This window comes from Oenanthe melanoleuca, chromosome Z, assembly GCF_029582105.1.
Source record: "Oenanthe melanoleuca isolate GR-GAL-2019-014 chromosome Z, OMel1.0, whole genome shotgun sequence".
Classification (NCBI taxonomy): Eukaryota; Metazoa; Chordata; class Aves; order Passeriformes; family Muscicapidae; genus Oenanthe; species Oenanthe melanoleuca.
The window spans coordinates 71,045,103-71,059,100 of NC_079362.1; the positions used below are offsets into that span (position 1 = coordinate 71,045,103).

The 13,998-nt window shown below is 36.6% G+C and overlaps 1 long non-coding RNA gene across 1 annotated transcript; it reads right to left on the minus strand.

Annotated features, from left to right (window-relative positions):
* Positions 1-485: 485 nt before the first annotated feature.
* Positions 486-6,988, minus strand: LOC130265068 (uncharacterized). The gene is made up of 3 exons (XR_008842547.1): positions 6,577-6,988; positions 5,427-5,505; positions 486-1,551 (listed from the first exon to the last, which is right to left on the minus strand). It is a non-coding gene; the product is annotated as an uncharacterized LOC130265068 (long non-coding RNA).
* Between the last annotated feature and the right edge of the window lie 7,010 nt (positions 6,989-13,998).

The window sequence follows — 13,998 nt, forward strand, 5'->3', positions numbered from 1 at the left end:
TGAGAAGACTTGTAACAGAGAATTTCTAGTTCAACGTACATATATATATATATATGCAGAATTGTGATGGTTTTTTTGCTTTAGTGTGTCTAAACATCAGTCTAAGGGACCAAAAATGGACTCTCCCAAGAGAAAAAATAACAACAGCAAAACAAAAAAACAAAAAAACAACAACAACAACAACAACCAAACCAAAAAAAAAAAAAAAAAAAGAAAAGAAAAAAAAAAAAAAAATAAAAAAGAAAAGAAAAAAAAAGTATGGATGACAACTATAGATTCCCTGGAATCTTATGATTTGGATTCACCCCTTGGCATTAGGTATGGAATACATAATACACTATATGGAATTAGTCTTCAGTATGCTGAATTATGGATTAGCTCATGGAAATCTCTTGAACTACTTAGTAGAAAATAAATCTATACACATATGTCAAGATTTAAAACTATTTATTAACACAGCTGCTGTGCAGATTTCTGTAGCTGTATGCTAAACTCCAATTCCAGAAATTCTACTAGTTCTCAAGAACCAAAAATACATAAATCTTTAAGAGCTGTTTGGCAATAGATATTGGATTATATCAGACCCCTTTCACACTCTGTCCACTGTGGGGTGTTCACAGGGTCAAGAGGGTTTATTTTGGCTGAGGAAAGAGGCTGTGTGTAGTCAGGCTGACGGTCACCCAGCAGTCTCCATTTGCACTGAAAGTGCCCACTAATAGGTTTGAAATAACAGCACATTTGTCCTCTGGGGAAGATTAGGTAGAGCTGTGGAAGATTTTGGCTTCTCTCATACAGAAAGTCTTAAACTGGATGGTTTTCAGAAAGGAAGGGATTTTATGACCTTCTTATTGTCTACAGAATGTCAGAAGCTTTTCAAATAAATAGCAACCTGTGTAAAAGAGTGTATGAACTAAACTGAGCTTTTATTATGTCCAACAGTCACATTTCCCTTAACTTTCTGTACATAAACTTTCTCACTGCTTTGCTACTGAAAAAAATGCCAGCAAGCAATACTTTGCAAGGAGAAACTCATCTGCTGTATTGAACTGTCTGGAATCCAATTGAATTCAAGTATCTGTATGTTTCAGGGGGGATACAAGCAAGGAATCAGGGTTAAGCTTTCCAAAGTAGAAAAGTTTTCTATGTATGCTACAGTCATTCTGGAAGAAAAAAGAAAATAAAGCCACACTTTTTTTTTTTTTTTTTTTTTTTTTTTTTTTTTTTTTTTTGACATAAATTTTCTTTAAATAAATTTTAATTGACAGAGAATTTGCTGAGGCTGTATTTCAAAGACAAGGGATCTCCTTTTATGGGTCATTGCTAAGCCTTGTTTAAAAAGGAGCTGGTGGCCTGATTGCGTCAGTTCTTCAGTCTGGTTCAGGCTCAATTTTCTGTGCTGCTGGGCTCTCCAGGCTTCTGGTGGAGTTTATTAGAAGTGAACACAGGCAGCCGTAAAGAAAATCTGACTCTTCAAGTATCTGAGGCGGGGCTTCGGAAAAATATTCAGGATCCATGTCCAATTTTCAGACACACATTCAGGACCTGGGTTTCCTGACACAAGAAAGATTTTAATCCATTAGGCACACTTGTTTTTGTTTCTTTTTCCTCCAAATAATGTTAAATTTACAGTTGTTTTCAGATGAGATCCAGGCTAGAAGTTATTTCTGCACCTAATATGGTACAGGAATATTTGGTATTACTAAATCAATCTTGAACATGGTACAGTACATCCCCTAACAAAAATAGTCCAGATCCTGGAAATAGGGAATATTTTATTGCCTGGCACAGGAAATACTAGCACATCCTTGTGTCATCAGGCCACAGATTCAAAGGACATGGCTGCACAACCACATTAGCATCTTGTTGTCACTACTAGCCCTGGGTTAACTATTAGGCTTGTCAGTTGTGCTTAATTCAGTTTGAGGTTACAAATCAGCCCCCAGAAATGACTGTGAATATCAGTGAACTTTGTTGGGAAAGTTGTCTGGATATATGTTAAAAGAGTAACCACTGGCTTGACTGCAGTTTTTTGTGCCAGTCTTTTCCCTAGAATCTCAAAGGAATGCTCTGGGTCCCTTGCTCTAATCACAAGCTTATGAAATTTAGACAATGTTTCTGAAATCACTTTTCTGTGTATTGAATGTCACTACTTCACCACAGAAGTCCCTGATTTATACATTGATGAAATTTATTATTGTTGTTGTTGTTATAGTGACCTTGTATGAATTTCTGATCCATCATATTGAAAGCCAGATTGCAAAATGCAATGACAAGTACCCCCTACTGCATAAAAAGTCAAATATGTTCTTGAAAAGTACAATGTACATAGAATGAGTCTAGGGAATTGAACAGCTCTTTTTGTTGGTATTTGTCATCTAGCAAGTTTAGCCCCTGAAAAGAATTGTGTCTGGACTCTAAAACTGGAATTAAGAAGCACTTGACTTAAAAGCTAAAAACAGCTTAAACCTGTATTATTACTTTTTTTGAAATAGTTACAATTCTCACTTGAATAGTTATCCACTTTTCATGGCCAAATTTTAAACAATGTGTAAAACCAAGATAGATTTCAGAGAAAAGCTTTACAGATGACAAATGGATTAAATATGCCTCATCAGGAGACATTCAAGGTACCTAATCTATTTAGCTTATAAATAGGGGTGACACAACCATAGGTTATAAATATGTTTCTTATAAATGTAAGAAAAGGAATTTGAATAAAATACTTTAACAGATATAATAAAAATAAGATTGAGTGTGTGTAAGTTGAAGCTAGAGAAATTTGAACTGTAAATAAAACTAAGGTTTAACAGGAAAGGTAATGAAAAATGTGTGGGAATGACATGTCAAGGGTTATGTTGGATTTTTCATCACTAGAAATGTTTAAATCAAGGAGTTACCTCAACTCTGGAAGAGGCTGTCAAGAGAAGCCATAGAATCTCCATCTTCAGAGATATTCGAAACGTGACTGGATATGACCCTGAACAACCTTATCCAACTCTAAAGTTGTCTCTAACTTGAAAGTTTGTCCTTGTTTTGAGTCAAAGGTGTCCTCCATCAGAGGAAATGTCTGTTATTTGAAACTTCATAAAAGTTTTGTCTTGCTCTCTCTCTTCATATGTCAGAGGACTTGTAAGTTGACACAAAAATTATGACCTTCAGAAAAAACAATGCTGAGAAGGAAAAACCAAATCCCATCTTTCATGATACCTCTACCTAGGTGGCTTTTTCTTCTTTTCCTTCCTTCATTGCTTTTCCACCTGAACAGCTCTGACTCACTTGTACTGTCATTTGCTTTCTACACAGCATAAAATTGAAATAAAAGAAGCACTAATAAATACCAAAAGAACTACTCAGCTTAGCAAATTGGCTTTACATAAGGTCAAAGAAAATGCATTTCTGAAACCCTGTCACTATTTGTTCCTGAATATTAGCAAATAGCACTACAAAAGGCCTGGGTTTAGACTATTCCTTGACTAACCTGTCTGAGCAGAGCATTAAATAGGCATTTGTTCTTTTCATATTTCTGCTCCACTTAAAGACTGCAGCTGCAACTTCTTATCCAGGTCTTCAGCCTTCCGAATATCCTGACCAACTTTCTGGGATGAAAATTTTCCTGTTGCTTCTATAAGACCTGAGTGGTTATATAGTAAACTGAGGGTCTATCTCATGTTGAGTACATGTTGGGAAGTCACAGCACCTGCCCCTGTAACACTTGGTTTAGTGACTGGGGTCTCCTTTTGGAATTTCCCCCTTCCAGGTAAGTTCTCCAGAAACTGAGGACAAATAATTAATCTAGAAGCATAGCTGGCTGGCCAAAGTTATGTATATGAGCTTTCTGTAAAACTCAGGTACTGAAATTAGTCTCTGAGCAGCTCCAGTGACTAAGCATGCAGCCTTTTTTCATGTGTCTTTGTGTGCTGGGAGCACAGAGGACTGCTTGACAGTGTGCATTTTTGAGCAGCAGAGGCAGAATGGAAGCAAAGCACTTGAAACGGTCCACTGGTTCCTGGCTGACAGCTCAGGTTTACTGTAGAGGCCCATTGTCTTAAAAGTGTTCCAGAGAAATTTTGGAAAGCTTTGTTCTCTACAGGCATCTCCCAGTGTAACAGAACTGTAAAGAAGCTGAGCTTTAGAGAAGTAACCACTTATGGTTCTTTTACTAATGACTTCTTTTGTGTTGTTCCGTATGCTTCAGAAGTCTTGTGTGAGATGAATTAGCCATCTTAGTACTGAACAATTGAAACATGTTAAATAATTCTACATTAAGAAGACATATTTTGTTTTATTAGGACAAAAAATGTGTTGGGGAAAAGCTGTTTTAAAAAATAAGATCTCTGCACATTTTTAGACTAGTATTAAAAACTCAAGTTTCTCTTTTTTTCTGAAGACAATCCTCTCATTCAAGCATAGCTGCTGGATTTACATCAGTAATTGACTTGAGGTAAACCTATGGTAGTGCTTTGCATGAGGTCAGACTAAAAGATCACTACGGCCTTTTCTGGTCACTAGATCTATGAATCTATGAAATATCTGAAGGGAAGCCTTCAGAGACTCTCTTGAACACCCCATCAATGAATTATCTAAAATATATATACAAAAAGGGGAGGGGGGGCAATATTTAATTTTTATACAGAGACACAGATCTTTGTATCTCAAAGTGAGTTAAAGGCTATAGAAGAGACAACAGTGCTCATTTGCAACAAATTTCTGAGGCTTGTTTTTCTAAATAAAAAATAAAAATGTTGCAAATATTTCTAGTTCTTCATCACCTTTATTTTCACTTTCTCATTCTCTCTCTTTCTCTTGTGAGATGTAAGTAGCTAACTTGAACTTCATAGACTTTCCCCAGCAAAAGATTTCTAAAATCAAGAAGACTGCATGAAATATTCTGGTTTCTGTCAAACACTGTACTTCAATGAAAATATACTTAAAACTTCTGTTTTCATCTCTTCTATCACTCTGAATATCACAGTATAATCTTAATAATTCTTAATTTTAAGCCATTATTTCCTGTCACCCTTCTCCCAGTCTTTACTTTCCAAACTGAAGTTGCAGTATGTCTTTCTGTCCTTATTATTTCCTGGGGCTCTCCACGACTGCCAAGTTTGTTCATGCCTGACATATACAGAAAAGGTATTTTTTTCAGTAAGAAGGAAGACAAACCTGAACTTTGCATTTCATATAGGGAGCAATTCACACATTCGTTTAAGAGCACCTCTGTTGTACTAGATAGATCCATATCCTGTGGATTTGCTATGCCCTCCATGTATCTGGGTTCCATCCTTGTATTATCCTATATCTGACTTAAATCCTAAGTTTTTTTTATATGTGCATGCCTGTATGAGGTTTGCGTGTCAAGATTTAGGGAGTGGCGTGGGACAGGAGGCGTGAATTATGTGAGGAGCTACAAGACATTTCTCCCATACCTGATGGACCCAGTGCCAGTCAGCTCCAAGATGGACCAGATACTGGCCAAGGCCAAGCCCATCATGATGCTGGAAGCAGCTTCAGGTGAAAAAAGGGGAAAAAAAAGGTGAGAAAAAAGTCTGTGAGGCAACTCTGCCCTTGCAGCCCATGGAGATCCACAAAACAGAGATTCACTTGCAGCCCCTGTAGGATCCCCTACTGGAGCACAGTGGTGGCTGAGACACTTTGGGAAGCCTGTGCTGGACCAGGACAAAATGTTTCATTAAAATAAATAAACAGCTGTCATTGTTCTGCAGATACTAGCCATGCATCAGGCACACATATTTTTCTTTTTTGTCCTCGCTCCCAAGTACGGGCAAACTGTGATTCAGTTTCCTTTAGGTATATAAAGTCTTTCCTAAAACTCAGGAGACATTATGGCATTACGGCACAGTGTCTTGGTTTAATTTAGATTTGCAAATTTTAATTTCTTTTTGAGATAGGATTTAGGAGCAAAAACGAGGAAGGCCTAAAACTTAAAAGGGTATAAAAAAAAATTATTAATAACAGAGAAAGTAAGAAATTTGGAATAAGATTTCCAGATCACTCTCTCGCCTCCTTCCATATTTCTTAATATGAGACACTTCACATACAGAGACACTTCAGTTAGCCTTTCACTTAAATAATCATTTATAGAGAGAAAAGTTCCCTCTTGTTTTGGCCAAAGGGTTCTGTTCCAAGAGAAGAATAAAGTTCTCTTATGTCCACACTTTCACAATTTGCATCTGCCCGGGAAAATCTGCAAATCATGAAACTCCTCCCATCTTCAAAGTCTTTCCAGGGCTGTGTTATGGGTTATGGTCAAAACTCATGGGGCATTACTTTAAAGGGCAAGCTGTTTGAAAGCCAAAGTTTTCTTTAATCTTTTTTTCACCAAATGTCTCTGTTCGTCTTTCCAGTCTCCAGAACAGAGAACCCCATTCCCTCAGGGCAAAGGATACTTTTCTCAAACACTTCAATCCCCTGCCCCCCACATCATGTATTTTCTCAACAATTTATAGGAATTTTCAGTGCAGTCCAGTCCACCCCATAGCTTACAAAAATGGTTTTTAAGCCAATGTATTCACGGCGCCTCCTCAATCTCTTCCCTTTTGGAAACCTGGCTCATACTTCACCAACTGCTTTACTCCTCTCATTCTAGGGAGATCAGGCGATCTGCAGTTTTATCCGAGCACTGGAAGGGTTGAAATTGCACGCAGAAGGTGAAGGAGCTGGGCCAGGCCATCCTGGAGCCGTGCCAGTGTGGGAGAAGCTGCAGGAGTCTGCCGAGCCCAGCGAGCGAATGCTGAGGGGCTCGGCTGGAGCAGAGCCCGGCCGCGCTTCCCCGAGCTGCGGGGGCGGCCGGGGGCTTCGCCTCCCCACGGCTGCTCCGAGCCCAGCAGGGCCCTGGCTGAGCTGTGGCCACTCTGGGGGAAGCCAGGATCTTAGCCAAGGCTTCCCTTTCCCCGGGCAATCAGGGCCCCTAGTTAAAAACGGGGCCTGCCCGGCCAGGCCGCAAGGGGAGGGGGACAGGCCGGGCCGGGCTGACCTTACCCGCTTACAAACCGGAAGACAAAAGACAGCGATTCCATTTTTAATAATTAATGCATGCAAAGTAACTTTTAATTGGTTACCCTGACTGTCAATTATTAAATCAGCTTTCGGATTGGTCCCCAGCAACTCACAGAGGACGTTCTCATAGAGAAAAAAAAAAACAACAATCCTGTGTGTGTGTGCTCTGTGCTCTGTGCTCCTCAGGTGACTTGCATAACCAACATAGGAAAGGGAAAAGGTTTTTAAGGTAGCAAATATAGAGATAGGTATGGGCGTGTGCACAATTTTTAAAAGAAATTTTGCATGGCATTGCACTTTTCTATGCTTTTCTTCAGATATAATTGTTTCTTTGTCTCTTTATTCTTTATATTACCTGTGTCGATCTCTGCTATTCCATACATTGAGGGATGGGGTTTACAAAGAGGAGTAATGAAGCTGGTGCTTGGTCTGGAGCCCAAATATGATGAGGAACAGATGAGGAGCTGAGGGGACTCAGCCTGGACAAAAACAAGCCTCAAAAAGAGACTTTCTTGCTCTCCACATCTCCCTTAAAGGAAGCTGTAGCAATATGGGATTCAGACTGCTCTTCCAATAGCAAGTGATATGATGACTGGGAATAGCCATAAGTTGTACCAGGAAAGGTTTAGATTGGATTTTAGGAATAATTTTTTTCATCTAAAGGTTTGTTTAACATTGGAACAGGCTGCTCAGGAAAGTGGTTTAATTGCAATCCTGGAGGTATCTGAAATGCGCAGATGTGGTGCTTAGGGACAAGATTTGGTGGTGGGCTTGGAAGAATTAGTTTTGTGTTGGGCCTTGATGACCTTGAAGGACTTTTCCAACATAAATGATTCTTGATTCTGTAAGAATTTCTCCTTTTCCCCTGATGCATTCCAGGAAAGAAAACTTACCTAAAAGCATTAAGAAATTCTTGTATGTGAACCAGACATTTAGTATACATATAGTAACATGTACACTATTATATAACATGTACACTATTTGAATAGGAATTAATTGACCTGAATTAACTAAGAAACTAAGTGACCTGAGGTCCTTCCACTAATACAAAGTTACATCATTCAGTAGTTACTGTGTAGAGAAGCTACTGATGAGATTTGCATAATTTAGATAAGAATTTTTTATGCTCCTGGATTCCTTCCCATATGCCATAGAAGAAGAACAAACACTTGAAATATTTAAAGTTATCTTACAGTCCAAGATTTTTGTTGTACAAACATCTACAAACCTTGTTTTTAGATGATTGAATAGCTATGTATGTAAACACATGTTCAAGTTAGCTTGGCTTGTTTTATTAAATGAGTTACAGTAAATCACCATTTACTCTCTCACATCCTGTACCGAAACCATGGTTTATGCATTAACATGGACTTGAGGATTAAGGTTTAAACTTATGTTCTTCACCTCTTCAGTAATGTGTTCATTTCACTAATAGTCAGTTAGTACAGCAATATACTGCAGCAAATGAAACCTCAGTCACAGAATTCAGATGGATATTGCAATTATTTAACCTGACAGCTGACAACTCAGTGCCATGTAGCCCCTCTCACTGCCCCTGTGATGGAATTGGGGCAGAGGATGGGAAAAGAAAAAGTGGGGAATCTTGCAGGTTGAAATAAAGACAGTTTAACAGGTAGAACAAAAGCAGCACACACAAGAACAGCAAAACAAGGAATTCATCCACTTCTTCCCATGGGTGGGCAGGTGCTCAGCCATGAAATGAACGGGCAGAAAATGAACTCTCTCCCAGCCAGACCCAGCACAGACATGCATATTAGTTTTAACTATGGTTCACAGCAAAGCCTGTGAAAAGTTATTTTGAACTCTCCAGGAGTCAAAAAGTATGAAGTGAAAATGTTTTTCAGTTATCTTTTAGTAAACTCATTTTATTTTTCTAGGCATCTGTGCTTTCTTTGTTATGGGAACATGACAAAACAGTAAGTTTACTTTTAGAGGTTTGGTTCACTATTTTTTCTCTGGTTTTATATTTTAATCAAAACCTAAGTACGGTAAGATGAAATTGTGTTTATTTTATGTTTCTGGACTGAAAGTCATTTATATTTTATCTTATGTGCATGGACAAGCCCAGAATGCACTGACTTCTCAACCTAACAATGTTTTCATAATGACAGAAGGGATGCTATTTTTACTATGTATCTGGCATATGGTGAACCCTACCAGAAATCTCAAAAATAAATTTCTCAAAAGACCACAACCTACAAACAGTGGATTAATATGAACTAAATAATGAAAAAACACGTGTCTGAATTTTCATTTCTAGCCTTGAAAGAAATATCACCAGAGAAAATATTTTAAGTTTTGATTGATTTGATTGATGAACTTCTTAAGTGATGTTGAACAAGACTGATTCATGATATGGAACCTGTTGAATTCAGTGAAAGCTCCAGCTTGAATTCGGTAGCTGGATAATTTTATTATGGCTGAGAAAAGAAATGGTCACCAAAAAATGGGTGTGTTGGAAGTGAGAAAATTGATCAGAGACTCAGCTGAGTTCACCAGTATGCCAAACTCTAAGCATTAACTCTTTAAAGATTTTTCTCCACCATGTCTGTTTTGGATATTCTGCTTAGAGTACAATTTTTTAAATGTCACTTACACAGCAACCTAAAAGCTGTATAACAAAAGAAGTAATACTCCCTCAGGAAAAATGGAGCTTCAGGATGAAAAAATTCTCTGTAGTTTAACAGAACAGAGATCTGCCTCTCAGACCATGTATGCCAAGAAATTATCTAATAAGAACATGTAATCTATCACCAATGCATTGAGGAAGGTTTATGCTAATAGTTTTGATACAAGATTTTCTTTCAGAACAGGAATAAATGGTGAGAAGTGGGAATCTTCACAAGTTTGAATGCAGAGTAGTTCACACTTAGTATAATTCTGCTCATACTCAGAGATGGAGTCTTGGTCATTAATCAATTTCATTAATTCTTGCGAAATTTAAACACCTCTGAGAAGTGGTCATGAGGGTTTATATATGTGTATATAGTGTTCAGTAGCTAGATACAGAGGTATTTCCCAGATAAAGTCTCTAATCTCTGTCATTTTCCTTGCTCAGTGAGTTTGGTCTCAGTTTGTGGATGCTCCACTGAAGGGAATATCTTTGGGGTTCTGCATTTGCATGGAGTCTAGAACAGGGCAGTCATAGTCCACAGCATACCCTCTTAGGGGCTGTACACAAACACATAAAGAATAATGGCCATAATAAAAACGTCTACTAACATGTTAAATTAAGGAGAGCCACCTGCAGGTAGCTGATAATCATATTAAAGAAACTAGCGAACATCTGTAATTCTTTGTCCCCATTTATCATTTAGTAAAAGAACTAAGTCCTAAATCCAGCCTTGGTTCATTGTGTATATTGTAATGGCTGTGTGAAATAGAACTTAGGGAGCTGGGCATGGGGTCTGTGATAGCTGGAGAATGTGTGATACTGGCATAGGCAAATGGTTGCTGCTTTTTCCCCACTACTTCTTCCATTCAGTTTGCAGAATTTCTGGAAAATGCAAAAGAAAAAGGAAAGAAAGAAAAAAAATAAATTTAAAAAGAGGGAAAATAAATTAATCAGAAAATTGTTTAAAGGTTTGCATTTCTTATCTCATGTTAATAAGAAATGTCCCCAAAAATAATAAATACATACATGCATAATGCAGAATAACACTCCATAAAGACAGTGGACTGTTTTATTTATTTTATTTCTGATCACTTAAAGACTACTGATGTTGACTCTGACATTTGGAGATCATAAATTACTTTCTAGTAACCAACACTCCTGCTTCTCATACTCATGGTTTAAAAATGAAAAAATACATACTTATTTTTTCCATTTTTAATGGTTAATTAGGTCACTAATCAAAAGAAATTCTTAAGAGGAAAATGAAATGTTGACATTTTGCAATTATTTTCTACTGTGAATAATACATAAACACACTACTTATGGTTAAAGTGGCTTTCAAACCCTTTTTCTGCCATTAGGGCATGAACTGACTGCAGAATCAGTGTATTTTACTTGATATATTGCCACATTATCTACTTCAGTGCTTCCATTTAGTTTGGGTCACTTACATTTCATTATACTGTACCTTGGCTGAGTGCAATAAAAAAAAAAAGTTTATTGCAACTGCAAGCTCCTAATTAAACATCAGCTGTAAACTGAGCTACCCATTACAGATTATATATATAAAAAGATTATATTCTTGGGAATCACTCTATCATGCAACATGATTAATATATATGTGTTCTTGTAAATAGGAGTTGATTTGCTACATACATAATGGATACGATTAGCTTTTTGTTGAGACCCAAGACATCAAAAATAAGGCATACATAGATTTCTTATTCAGCTATCTTGTTAAATATGATATAAGCATGTATATCCATACACAGATAACACATGCAGAGATGTGCTTGGCTTATCACAGGGCTCTTAGCTTCTATCACTGTGGGTACAGAGAGTTGAACTTATAAATTCGTGTCCAGGGTAAAATTAACCTCGTATTTGGGAATGAAAATTAAGTTATGTAAGTCAGTTAAAAATTTATCTCTCCTACAAGGGGAAAGAAACTGATCTTCAGAACTTCGTGCTTCAGAAAATACTGTAAGCAGATTTCACAGCTTCTAGCAGAAACTTTAGATAGATCTCATGAAGGACACATTTGAAATTTACTTGCATTTAATATAGAAAAACTTATTTTTAATTGAACTGAAAAATCAGTTTGACCTTAATATTTACAGCGAATAAATATTAGAATATTAGTTCTCTTGTTTTCCAGTTGAAGAAAATCTAGTTGGTATAAAAAAGGAAGTTTGAAAAATTTCAACCAATGGAAGAGCATGTCCTAAGACCAAAAATTGGTAAATTAAGAAATTAAGTGCCAGCAAAGTTCAATTTCTACTTTCATCTTTCTTGCTATTTTTGTATTCCCACCCACTTATGTCAGTATAAAATTTTTTGGGGATCACACAGAGAACCATTTTTGGCAACCAATGTGTTTTCAGAACTTTTTTTTCATGCTTTGTTGTTTGCAGGGTTTTTTAATATAGATTTCTCAGAACTATGTACATTTTATCATGAAATTGAACATAGATCGATTACAGAATACAGGCTGAGGAAAATATATTGAAAGAATCTAGACTGAAATACATGCTTCATCCCATTTAATTATAGTTCTAGTTGGTGAGACTGAGTATTACTGTCCTTGGACTTGTATATTTACAATGCAAAGAGTAAATTTTTCTTGGGACCTTTCAAATCTCAAGTGGGAAAGTACACATCCACATTAAAAATTCAAGTTGTTTATATTTGTGATGCATTCATCTGGATCAGCATATAAGGAATTCTGTTTCCCACATAGAACTGCAGCCCATTTTTTTTTTGTAATTTGAAGAAGTGACAATGGGATTTGGGTCACACAAATCTAGAAGCCTTAAAATGTGCTATCCTGTGCACCAGTGCTCAGACAAACACAAAAATCCCCATTAAATATTTAACATCTGAAAATCAGATATTCAGTTATGTTCATTATCAGAAAAATTAGATAGAATAATCACCAATAAATATTCATGTCATGGAAATTTGATACTAGGTGTCTGCTGTTGCTGTATTGTTCACAAAACTCAGATGTATGAACACACAAAATAGGATCCTTTCAGAGTCCTGTGCTGTCCAGTTTAGCTGGATAATCTTTCTTTCTCACTTTCTGTCCCTCGTCTTGGAAAAGAGATTAAAAAAAATAAAATTCAAACCCATCATTTTCCCTGTGTGTTGGAAACACAGCCATCCTTGCAAAAATACATGACAAAGAGGCCTAAATTGAAGAAAAAGTAGATTAAGCATTGTTTATACATTTATTACATTCTAAAATTTGCTCTTTCAGAGCACCATTCTATACAATCCATACAGCGACTGTTGGAATGATTTCCACACCCTACAGTTTTAATTGGTGTAAACAGCATGAAGATGTTGCTGTTTCTCCAGCTGAGAATCTGGCTCTGTTCTTCTTCAGAAGTGGAACATTTAAAAGAGAAATAAGGGTTAAAAAGAGAGGTTGCTTCCATTAAAGTCTGTCGCAAACTAAAAGAAAGCTGTCATGTTTAAAAACAAATAAACAACAACAAAAAAAAATCCCAAGCATGGGGATTTTGCAGGCTCTCTCTCACAATGATGCTGTAACAAAGACAACAGCTTGACAATAGCAGCTGCTGCATAGAGCAAAAATTAGAGGACAATGTCATTTCTAATGATTTTTTTAAATGAAAGAATTAAACTGAAATAAAAGAGATGTCCTAGGTGTTTGGGTTTTTTTAAAGAGTCTGTCTCTCTGTCTTAGTCTTTATAAATGGCAATGCAGGCAGTCGACAGGAACATATGCTGGGAAGACCGAAATAGACAAAGCAATCATGGAAGTGGGATTTTTTTTTTATATTTTTTTAAAGTTTCATACAGGCTTATACTTTTGGCATATTTGTATGAAACTTACGAAAAACGTTCCAAAAACACATATCTGTCCTTGTGTATAGACATGTACATTTCCACACTCACAAAGATCACATTTTTATCTTTATATCTACACACAGTTTCACATTTAAAAATCAGTATCCATAAAGATAAATAGATGCTCAAATATTATATTTTAAAATTATTGCATATATAGGTGGAAAAGAACTCAGTTACTTTTAGAAGGAGACAAAGCTGCAAAATAATATGTCATGTAGCAAGAGAAAACAGAATTCTATTTTGAGACATAATTCTCAGGTTTTTTCTTTTTTTTTTTCCTCAGTAACTTCTAAAAACAATTTAGATCATTTAGTTGCTTTCATAGTGCTCTAAAACCTTATGCTTCTATCTGTCCTTCTGGATGTACAGAAAGGTCTCTTTTATAACAACTCAGTGCTATTCAGTGCAATTTCCTCACTTAAGGGCAGAAAATCTCCCTCAAGGAAAAATGGTTCTTTTTTTAA